General features: G+C 43.8%; 1 long non-coding RNA gene across 1 annotated transcript; it reads left to right on the top strand.

The window, feature by feature from the left end:
* Window positions 1–2,313: 2,313 nt before the first annotated feature.
* Window positions 2,314–8,249, top strand: LOC139263890 (uncharacterized). The gene is made up of 3 exons (XR_011593240.1): window positions 2,314–2,504; window positions 6,832–6,887; window positions 7,194–8,249. It is a non-coding gene; the product is annotated as an uncharacterized lncRNA (long non-coding RNA).
* The last annotated feature ends 3,510 nt before the right edge of the window (window positions 8,250–11,759 follow it).

Below are 11,759 nucleotides of genomic sequence, written 5' to 3'. Positions count from 1 at the left end.
TTGGGAGTATAAGACGATGCCACACCTCGGTCCCTTCAGTCGGTTCAGCACCAGCCTCGGAGTCCCTTCGGTGGATTGAACGCCCGCCTCGGAGTCCCTTCAGGCGGTTCCACGTCCTCGAGTCCCCTTGGCGGGTCATTCCAGAGTCCCCTTGGCCGGTTGGACATCCCCCGAATCTGGAGCAGAGTCCCTTTGGCCCGGGCCGGTGCAGAGTCCTTTCGGCCCGGGATAGAAACGGCCAGTACCGGGGTCCCTTCGGCCAGGGACAGAAGCGGCCGGCACGAGGTCCCTTCAGCCAGGGACAGAAGTGGCCGGTACTGCAAATGTTGAGTTTTTGTTTTTGTTGGCCCAGGAGAAGCAGGAGTTAGATCATTTGCCAGCCCATACAAGGCCTCCGGCGGCATCCAGTCAATGTATTCACTGAGGCATATGAAAGCATGGGCCTTATACTTAACAACCGTAAGACAAAGGTCCTCCACCAGCCTGTCACCGCCGCACAGCACTGCCCTCCAGTCATCAAGATCCACGGCACGGCCCTGAACAACGTGGACCATTTCCCAAATCTCGGGTGCCTCTTATCAACAAAGGCAGACATTGATGCGGAGATTCAGTACCGCCTCCAGTGCGCCAGCGCAGCCTTCGGCCGTCTGAGGAAAAGAGTGCTTGAAGAATAGGCCCTCAAATCTACCACCAAACTCATGGTCTACTAGGCTGTAGTAATATCCACCCTCCTGTATGGATCTGAGACATGGACGATGTATAGAAGGCACCTCAAGTAGCTGGAGATATATCATCAACGATGTCTCCGCAAGATCCTGCAAATCCCCTGGAAGGACAGGCGGACCAACATCAGTGTCCTCGACCAGACTAACATCCCCAGCATTGAAGCACTGACCACACTCGATCAGCTTCGCTGGGCAGGCCACATAGTCCGCATGCCAGATACGAGATTCCCTAAGCAAATGCTTTATGCGGAGCTCCTTCATGTTAAATGAACCAAAGGAGGACAGCGGAAACGTTATAAGGACACCCTCAAAGCCTCCGTGGTAAAGTGCGACATCACCACTGGGAGACCCTGGCCGAAGACCACCCGAGGTGGAGAAAGTCCATCTGGTAGGGCGTTGAGCTCTTCGAGTCTCAACACAAAGAGCATGAAGAGGTCAAACGCAAGCAGCGGAAGGAGCGCACAGCAAACCAGCCCCACTGACCTCCTTCCTCGCCGAATGTCTGTCCCACCTGTAACAGGGTCTGTGGCTCTCGTATCGGACTGTTCAGCCATCAAAGAACTCACTTTGGAAGTGGAAGCAAATCTTCCTCGATTCCGAGGGACTGCCTATGATGATGATTAAAGTAACTCTTTTCTGAATCCTTTCAATGGAAAAAAAATGACAAAAAATGCCAAAACATGACAGTGGCCTGTAGGTAAGTAGTTACTATTAATAGTCCTTACCCAGTGCTCCCTTTAAGCTGCACGGTGAGCTCCCAATACAGCTGGCTCACTGGCTTTTAAAGGGGAAAAACCACGCATGTGCGCTATTTTGAATGGGCTGCGCGGCCCCTTAAAGGGACCATGCAGCCCCCCCAAAAAATTAAAGGGAACAATGTCCTTACCTTCTCCTTTAAGTGACTGCCACAGGCACAATGGATTGGATGATATCCTGTACAATCATTTCTATGATATCTAAGTGTATTGAATTGCCACAATTTGTGGGCTGTTTAAAGAACTAGTAAACAATCAACAAATTTGTATTTACATAAGTAAGAATGGGGGTGTGGACTGCAACAAGACTATACATTTCGCAAAAAATAATTCTGATTATTAGACATATAGCAGAAATAGACTTACATAGAATTAAACAGGTAAAATTGCTCTTGACAGGTATACAGTTGAGGATAAGATTGCACTGTCAGTTTAAGCTGGGACAGAAAACTGCAATGCACATACTACAACATCTCAAGAGAATATTCTTGTTTCAAATTGCTCATGAGCAAGAGTAAATTCCGTGACATTTTGGACATGCATCTTTGCACCTTTTTGAACTGTGCAAAATGTACAGTACTTTGAAGAGATTATAGTTGTTTAAATATGAACATCTAAGTAGCCTGGAGTGGGTGACAAAATTTTGATGGTTAAAAAATGCCTGTCTAGGCCAATCAAAAGAAAGGGATATAACTTTTAAATTATCCACTTAGCCTCTAATGTTTCCTATAAATGGCATTTCCATCTTTTTTCTACAGTACAGCAAAACAACAAGACAATGATTGACGTTTAGATCCTGAGGGGAGAGTCGAAATGTGTACTGGTGTCAATTTTACTGAACATGCAGAGCAAACTCTTCTTTTCTCCCCCCCAACTTCCAAAGATCAAAGGGGCAATAAACCTCTTTTAGGTTAAGCCATATTTAACAAGCAGTATCAGCTTATGAGAGGTTTTATTAACCCTTCAGGTGCTAATCACAGCATTTCATAGGCTGGCTGCATGGAGCTTCTGTTTGTTTGGTAAGGTAAGGGTAACTCCACTCAGTTTTATTTGATTCAGCACAGAAGTGCATTCATACAGATGGCTCCATGTTTATTATTCCATATTTTATGTTGTAATTATTGCATTTTGCAGGAGCCACAAACAGAGGTAATTGCAATTTAATATGTGGATTTATTGACTAATAAAGTATGAACAGGTCCCTGACAGAAGATGTCCATTTATTATTAAATCACATTGAGTGTGTCATAATTACTTCATTCACAGGATACCAAACTCTGCTGTAATTACAGTTTAAAATATGGTTTAATAAATTATGCACATTTTCTTACTTATAAAATGGATCTGCATTACTGGAGCATTAACATTGTACTGATCTTTAATTTTCTGTCACAGAGAGGGGAATAGTTTAAAGCACCATAGAAACAGACTACCAGCATACCAATACCCAAATACAAGATCCTCAATGGCAATTGGTAAATGTGCAACTCATTGTGGAACTAAACCAGATCAGGAAGGTCCCAGGCTTAATCTTCCTTGCTTTGTGTTGAGTTGCTGATCTCAGTAGGAGTTATACAAAAGCAAAATACTGCGGATGCTGGAATCTGAAATAAAAACAGAAAATGCTGGAAATCTCAGCAGGTCAGGCAGCATCTGTGGAGAGAAACCGAGTTAACATTTTGGGTCGATGATCCTTCGTCAGAACTGACAAATGTTCGAAATGAACAAAGAAAAAGGTAAAAGAGACAAACAGAAATCCCGTCTGAGGGAAGAGCAGAACTTCTTCAAGGTCGGCATTCCTAGAAGAGAAGTGGCAGTGAATTAAACACTAATATAAAAGTAAAATACTGCTGATGCTGGAATCTGAAATAAAAACATTTCAAACACTCTCCAGTTCTGCCGAAGGGTCATCAACCCGAAACAATGGCCCTGAAATTCCGGTAGAGCTCTTCCCACGTGCAAACGACAGAAAAAGAGAAAAAAGATGTGCACTTACCTGTTGCTGCTGCGCCCGTTGGAACTTCCAAGTCTGAGGCCTCTGATGACTGCGCGTCGCAGTGCGTGCACGTAGGGACGTGCGCAGGCCAGGATCTGCAGACAGCAGCCAATCAGGTGTAGTATAGAGTCTTATTCATAGTAATAGGAGTTTCGTAAGTCCGGAACTCCTATTACTATGAATGAGAACCCCCAAACACCCAAAACACAATAAAAATAGAAAATAAACTACATATTTAACATTCATTTAAATTAAAGTCTTATAAAAAAACATTTTCCCAACCTTTTAAGAAGTTTTTAAAATTAAGCCTTAAAATAAACTTACTGTAGTGGGAAGTGTTTTTAAAAATAAAATGTGTTTTTATAACTTTATTTTTAAATGTTTTTGTGTATTTTTAAACACTTGAGCCTGTAAAAGTAGGCTATACGCCTGCTTTTTCAGGTGCAAGATTTTAAAGGATATTTGCAGGACAAGATATTCGTAAATATCGGAAATCTTGCCCTGTAAGTGTTCTCGCTCCCGAGATACGGAGGATCTGTCAAGCCAGAAACTTGACAGAGCGGAAAAGTCGGTTTTCAGCGCATGCGCATTGAGCGCTGAAACCCGGCTTTTCCGATGCCTTCCCGGGTCCGTAGAAACTTCGTACACACCCGGGACATCGGAATTTCAGGGCTGTTATCTCGGTTTCACTCCACAGATTCTGCCTGACCCGCTGAGATTTCCAGCATTTTCTGTTTTTATTTCAGATTTCAACATCCGCAGTATTTTGCTTTTATATTAGTGTTTAATTCACTGCCGCTTCTCTTCTAGGAATGCCCACCTTGAAGAAGTTCTGCTCTTCCCTCAGACGGGAATTCCGTTTGTCTCTTTTACCTTGTTAATTTGTTCATTTCGAATAGTTGCCAGTTCTGACAAAGGGTCATTGACCCAAAATGTTAACTCGGTTTCTCTCCACAGATGCTGCCTGACCTACTGCGATTTCCAGCATTTTCTGTTTTTATTTTAGTCGGAGTTATATTTATTTCAGGGGCAAAAATCAGACTAGATTCCCACTCCTAAACACTATCCATTGAATTATGGTAAAGATTGCTAAAGAAAATCTTAAGGAAAATAAAATGTTTATTGGAGAGGTGAAAAGAGAGATTGGAAGGGCCAAAAGGGAATGTGAAAAAAAGGCTAGCACATAATATGAAAGGAAAGAGTAAGGATTTTTCTAAGCATATAAAAAGTAAAAGAAATGCTTAAAGAGTGGGTAGGACCATTGAGGGAGTGAAGGAGGGAGCCTAATTGTAGAAGCTGATGATAGAGCGAGAATGTTAAATAAATATTTTGCGTCAATTTTTACAAGTAATGCTGAAAGTGAGACTGGAGGTGGATAAAGGAGGAGAGGGAGCAAGAAATGGATTGGAGGTGAGAGGTTAAAACTCCAAGACTAGTGCAACTGCCGTGCTGTCTCGCATAGCCTAGTATCCTCAATCACTCCCTTTGGCAATGCAGTCTGTGCTCAAAACAAACATCTACAATAAAGATGTTTCTCCTAATCTCTCTCCTCACTCTCTTTGTGAAGATACTCGGCTAAGTGAGACAGCAGGGCAGTGGGATTAGTCTTGGACTTCTGTAGCAATGACCCAGTACAGGCATGATAGGTAAAATGGCCTCCTTCTGTGCTGTAAATATTAAAGCGGAAGCAAGGAGGAGGGCTCGAGCCCAGGCTGCAGTAGTTTTGTGGCGCCAGGTGGAACATTCCTGCTCCTTCTGGCCCCACAGAAATGAAACTTTGAAAGTGCTTTGCGCCGATTTCTGGAGCGACCTCCAGCAAGACCTGCTGGTTAGGGAGCACAAGGCCTGACACAACTAGGTGGAGCTTGTGTGGCGCAAACTCTGCCCATTTGTTCCCGAATTTTGCACCGGGGTCCTACAACCAGCATTAGGACCCTGATTTGCAGATGCAAGACCTGCCAACACCTGTTTCATGCAAGCACCTGGAGATCTAAAGTTCATCAGCTTCCAATTTAGTGGCCGACATGCTACCAGCGATGGTCGGCCATGGGAAATTACAACACAAATTTTAAGGCCAAAAATGGGCTAAGCGATAATGAATTTCTCCCTGCAAAGTTGAACAAGATTTTGTGAGAAATGGTGGGGCAAAAATGAGAACAAGGACCATGAAGCTGATACACTGGCAGAAAGGGAGCCAGTGAAGCTTTGCAAAGGCTAGTATTGTATCAGAGAGGACTCAAGCTGTACAATTCCAAATTAATGGAGGTTTGTGAAAGGCAGAGGAGAGAAAGGCAACATGGGGAGCGTTGGTGAAGGATCGATCAGTGTTTTAGCAATGGAAGGTGAGAGATAGAAACTCTCAGTTCTGCAGGAATCCATCTGAAATGTTAACATGCCTTTCCACACGACCTAATTTTTTTGCTGCCACAGTTTGAGTTTGGGTTCCTGGCGACTGGCCATTTCATGGGGTTTACAATACTGGTTACTTATGCTGGTGGCTGATTCATAGGACCACAGAAAAATTTGTGCCAGATTTAGGGAACCAGATTTTGTAAAGCAAATACCAGGAGCTTATTCACAGACACCAGACTCTGGGAATCCAAACTAAAATAGCAACAATATAAACAAAAAGCAAAATACTTCAGATGCTGAAAATATGAAACAAAAACAGAGAACGCTGAAGATAATAAACAGGTCAGGCAACATGTGGTTACGAAAAACACGAGACAGTTGATAGAACCATAGCTCAGAATTGAGAGATATTACAGGTGGACAGCATTTAAAAAGGAACAGAATAAAAGAAAGGGGAAGAGGGAAAATACACAAAATATAAAACTGCTTTCAGGTGCTGCTGACTGACCAGCTGCATTAATCTAGCATTTATCAGTTTCAGATTTCCAGTATTCATGTTTTCTTTGTATCTCACTCATAGATCAGTCCATTCTTAGCAGGCCCACTAATTGGAGTGCCTCACAAAGCTGCAGTATTTTACCATGGGGAGGGAGGGAAAAAGGTAATATTACTCACCTTATTCCCAATCTCCGGCCAGCCAACCACAGAGTAGCACCGAAGAGGTTGAGGAAAATTCCCTCGTCCATTAGCTCAACTCCCGCGATTAGTATAAGGACGCAGAATGAAGGCAAATAGCCATTTAAAAATATGTGCATAGAAATCATTAAAAGCTTCACAAACCTTTGATTGTGAAAGGCATTAGCCAACCCAATTCCTTTTATTTTTGCCAGTCTAGATACAGATTTACAGCTTACTATGACCCCCTCCCCTCCCCCACACTTTATATTTGTGTAATGCTGGATCTAGTAATCGACCTAGGGCAAATGTTTTCTTTCAAATGCAGGCCTACTGTAATTGGAAGTCCTTTATATGTGGGAAACAGCTGAGATGTGTTCACAGGTAAGCTTTTTCCCTTTACATGATCTTGTTCTACTTTGGCCATAGAGCTTCATTGTCTGCAGGGGGGTTGGGAGAGGGGAAACCTATTCTCCTTGAGTTTAATTATGTAGTGTTTTAAAATGCGTATTCCTGCAGGTGTGACCGAGTCTTTGTTGTGATTCTTTTGCCATTTCACCTGCATTAATCAGTAAAAATCTATTTGTATGCATGCAGCTAATGTGCTAGGGGGAAAAGGCACAACCTGCTAAATAAACTCCTTGCACCTGTATGATGCAGTTAAATTGCTCTGTCTGCCATTATTCCCAGAGATCAAAGACTCGTCATGCGAGGAACAGGAGAAAATGAAGAAAATGATAGACCCATTTGTCCTTGAGGTATAAAAGTGGACCTTTCTGAGCTACTTGAAGGAGCAATTGTTTTAGTCAGGTAGCAATGCAGATGTTTCATAATGTGAACTGTCTGAAGAGGAAGAAATTCATTTACCAGATATAGCGAGTAGCTGCACTAGTCCTGCTTTGACCTTCAATCATTTTTTTTTTAGTTTAGCACAAGTTTTATCCTGTTCACAGGTCAGTTTTGTTGCAAAGGCCAATTAGTGGTGCTACCTTAGCCTGCAGCTAAAGCCAACTAATAGTGGGGCAAGCCCCATCGAGAGGTGATGAATAGACTGTAGAGCCATAATTTCAGGAGGAAGCCTTTGAAGCATTCACCTTATATCGGACCTCATTGTCACTGCTGGCTGTTTGATCTTAAAATAATTCACTTAATGATCTCACCATGGGAGCTATTGGTACTACAAGATTAGGCTGCAAGGCCTAATGGACATGGGAAAAGTTATAAAGTGCTCTGGCAAAAGTATGTATATGACAAAGATAATGTTTGGGCTTTCTTTTGCATGGCGAGGAGGGAAATATTTGAACAGCATCTTGAAAAATGCCATGGAGGATCGGTCACATGTGAAATAAAATGTAATTTCCTGAGACACCCAGACAGAGTGTCTTAAAAGGTTGTTATTTTGAAAGCAAGGATCTCAATTTTTTCCTGAAGGGCATAATGGACCTGTGTCTTTTCTATACTGTATGATGACATTGACACAAATTGGGGTGCTTTTTTATTACCCAGTGATAAAGCTATAGCGAGGAATACTGTAGGTCACTAAAATCTGATAATCATCTCTCCACTTTGCTTGTTGCTTGCTTGTTTGATGCTTTTGACTCTACTTTCTCAACCTGCTGTACGTCCTGTCTTTCCTTAAGTGACCCCTCAGACAAAAAAGCTTTTAAAGATTTACATTACAGTGGATGCCTACAGATAGTGCAGGATTTTGAATATTTTCAATGAGCTTTGAGGCTACTTGTAATGCATGTATGTATTTTGTTGTATTTTTGCATTTTCAAAAGCTGTTAAATTTTGTTTTATAAAAGGAAACATTTCCTCAATACACACCTCACACATTTAGAGAGTTATGTGTGTGTTTGGAAGGAACTGCTTTAATCATTTTATTATGTTTTGTGGTTTCTTCGCGCAATGGCAGCATTTTCTGAAATAAAAGTTAATCTGTCACAGTGTTTTGTTTTCCAATTCCCCCCTTGCTCTCCCGAAGGAACTAACTCCGGCATGGATACAGTTCTACGGATCCTCGTTCACATCGTTGGCAAGGCCGGCATTTATTGCCCATCCCTTGTTGCCCTCAAGAAGGTGGTGGTGAGTCACCTTCTTGAACCGCTGCAGTCCGTGTGGTGAAGGTACTCCCACAGTTCTGACTTTGTCGCAGCAGTTTGGTACAACTGAGTGGTTTGCTAGGCCAATTCAGAGGGGAGTTAAGAGTCAACTACATTGCTGTGGGTCTGGAGTCACATATAGGTCAGACCAGGCAAGGATGGCAGGTTTCCTTCCCTAAAGGACATTAGTGAACCAATTGGGTTTTTACAACAATCCAATAGTTTCATGGTCACCATTACTGATACTAGCTTTTTTTAAAATTCCAGATTTATTTAATAACTGAATTTAAATCTCCCAGCTGTCTTGGTAGGATTTGAACTCACGCCTCCGGACTATTAGTTCAGGCCTCTGGATTACTCGTCCAGTAACATAACCACTGTGCTACTGTACCCCCAACCTCATCTCATTACTTAGATGGTGAGTGTTCAAAAACTATTTTTACCACAGAGGCCAATACAACCAAGTCCAATCCAGGCCTCCCCGACAAAAGGTCATTTTCCAACAAAAATCACTAGATACCATCAGGTGTTGGAACAATCACTGATTTTTCCTTTCCTGAGCCCAGGGCTGCTACAACCAATTGTACCACACCATTTCACGCCCCAACTGAGATCATCTTAGCAAATCTCAGCACAGGCCAAGAATCAACTCTGGCAGTACCACAATACGTGGGTGAAATTCCTTTTGTCGATAGTTTTATTGAAAAAAATTGGCATAAGCATAAAACAGAGGCTTTAAACCCACTTGGTTGTTCCAACAAATTCTTGACAGAACTCCAGTAGGAGTTCACCCGAGTGGTCAGAACATTTGCTGGGAACAGTGCCTTGGGGAAAAGAGGGGAGAAGCTAGGAGGAGTGCCCGAGTGAGGAATGAAGGAGACTGTTGGCATTAACTGAGAGGGAGTGATAAGGGAGAGTGCTGGAGAAGGGGGAAAAGAATGAAAGGAAAGGGAATTGAATGGAGTACAGTGTCTCTGTGAACTGGGTCTGGGAGAGGTAGGCTGCCTTAGGGAACTGGGGTAGAAGAGTGATGTTTAGGTAAGTAATGGGGCTAAAAATTTGTTTTAGCCAAGCAAGTTGCCGGTATCACCGGCAATTAAAGTTAATGACCGCCGAAAATGGCCGCAACGCTAAGCCGAGTAAATTCATCTGGGGGACTGGAGAATGGTGGCGCAGCACTTACCTTGCATGCAAGGCCCTCTTGGTGGCATTAATGGAGGCATCCAAGGCAAATTTCTTGTCTTGAAGTGCTTTTGAGGTTTGCACAGCCTCCGGGAGCGAGGTTACGGAGCTTGCAAAGAATTATGGGTAATTAACAGGGCTATGAATTAAAGGGCCAATGCACTCAGAAGTAATACAAATTAAAATGCAGTTAAAAAATTAGGGATAAAATTGGGGCTCCTTTGCGCCTCCTGTTGTCGCCTCCGGGGGCGCTAATGGGGTGCAAATGGGGTTGCAACCGGGCGCGGCGAGATCAGCATCTCCCACTAAATTCGGTGGGAGTTTTGTGGCTGCGGTACAGTGTTGCGCACCGATCTCCTTCGCCCGGAGATCTTGACATCATCGTCATGTGCATCGCCCTGGTAGCACCCCGGACCCGAAATTGCATTCCACCCCCTGCAGCATCACTGGGCGAAAACACCAACAGCTGCTGGAGGCGTGCATCGGGCGGCCGGCTGCTTCAGGAGCAATGCTTAAAGGCGAGGTGGCCGAGGTCTGCTTGAGTGCCGGGCTGATCGGGTGGGATCATGGCTGCCGTCATGGAGAAGCTAAGTTTATTTTCCTTTGCAGAGCCTGCAGTGATGGCCCTTCCCTTCAGTGCTGTTCCACTCACCGCCCTGCCTGCTGCTGATTGCACTCGAGGAAGGAAGTGGAGCATTTACTTTAGTGCTCCACTTCCATTTTGGAGCGCAAATACCACATTTTTTTAAAGTTTGAAATCATTAGGACCTGTTGCTAACTTTTCAAACTTTTAAAATAGCGGTCCAAACGGCGCGCTCCCCAATTTGGCTCCCAAAGTTTTTAGCCCTTACCGCCTTTCAAAAAAGTTAACATTAAAAAGAAGTTCCAAATGGGATAATTCAGCTCTTAAAGTTGAATTCCTTTCCAAACCTCAATAAATGGGAAAAATGCTTCAGCACTAACACAAATGGCACAGCAAGCCAGGGAAGGGGCACCCAGGGTCTCACACATAGCATTCCAGCTTCATGTAGGGTGTCAACATTCCAAGAGAGGTCATCTACCCACAGGGTCCAGGAGACCCTCCAGGACATTTCCAATTCCGAGTATCACCTCACCCACTTAGAGGAGACGGTGCTGGCCATTCTTACCAGGGGCATGGCTGTGCGCTTGGCCAGCAGCAGGACTGAAAGTATAAAAGATGCTGGTATCCTCATATATTATCCTCCTTCTGACATGTACCTCTTCCTTTCCTGCCCTCCCCTCATCACAAATCCACTCTTGTGCCTTCCTCATTTCACACACCAAAGAAGTTCAGCCTGCCCAATCAGTGGGGGAGGAGGTGGAGGAAGATGAGGATGAGGAGGAGGAAGAGGAGGAGGAGGAGGAGGACAACTAGGACGACAGAGACAATATTACTCGATTTGACACTCCCAGCCAGCAGCTTCTCGAGGTCATCCTGCAAGACCATCTGCAGTGTTCCCCACTGAAAGTTAGCAGCCTTCCACCAGCCATGTTGCAACCACTGAGGTAGCACAGCATGACATCAGTAGGGTAGGCAAAGGCACAGACAAGACAGTCACTAAGGGAATGCATAAGGGTGATGATGTGATTTCTTGATGTCATATTGGATGGATAGATGTATACATTTTGATTGTAAAGTTTGCTTTGTGGTGGCTTTTATTTCAACATTGTGGCCAAGAAGATACTGTGATGGTCGATAACAGAGGGAAGATAAGGTGCAGGACAAATGTTGAAAGGGGAATTGGCGATGTGGTCATTGGTAGCGCAGGTGGATGATTCCCAGCCAGAAAGAGACTGTCTGGGTTGCCTCCTTCCTTCTGCTTCTTCCTCTTTGGCTTCTTCCCCTTCTGTGTCTTCTTCTTCCCTCTGCGAGTGGATGCTGTAAATTTGAAATTACAGCATAAAATTCTGGAAATAGTCAGCAGGTCAGGTAATAGCTCAACCTAAG

The sequence above is a fragment of the Pristiophorus japonicus genome, chromosome 5 (assembly GCF_044704955.1).
Source record: "Pristiophorus japonicus isolate sPriJap1 chromosome 5, sPriJap1.hap1, whole genome shotgun sequence".
Classification (NCBI taxonomy): Eukaryota; Metazoa; Chordata; class Chondrichthyes; family Pristiophoridae; genus Pristiophorus; species Pristiophorus japonicus.
Note: the sequence above shows the minus strand (reverse complement) of the source record. Positions and strands in the feature narration are given on the sequence as shown.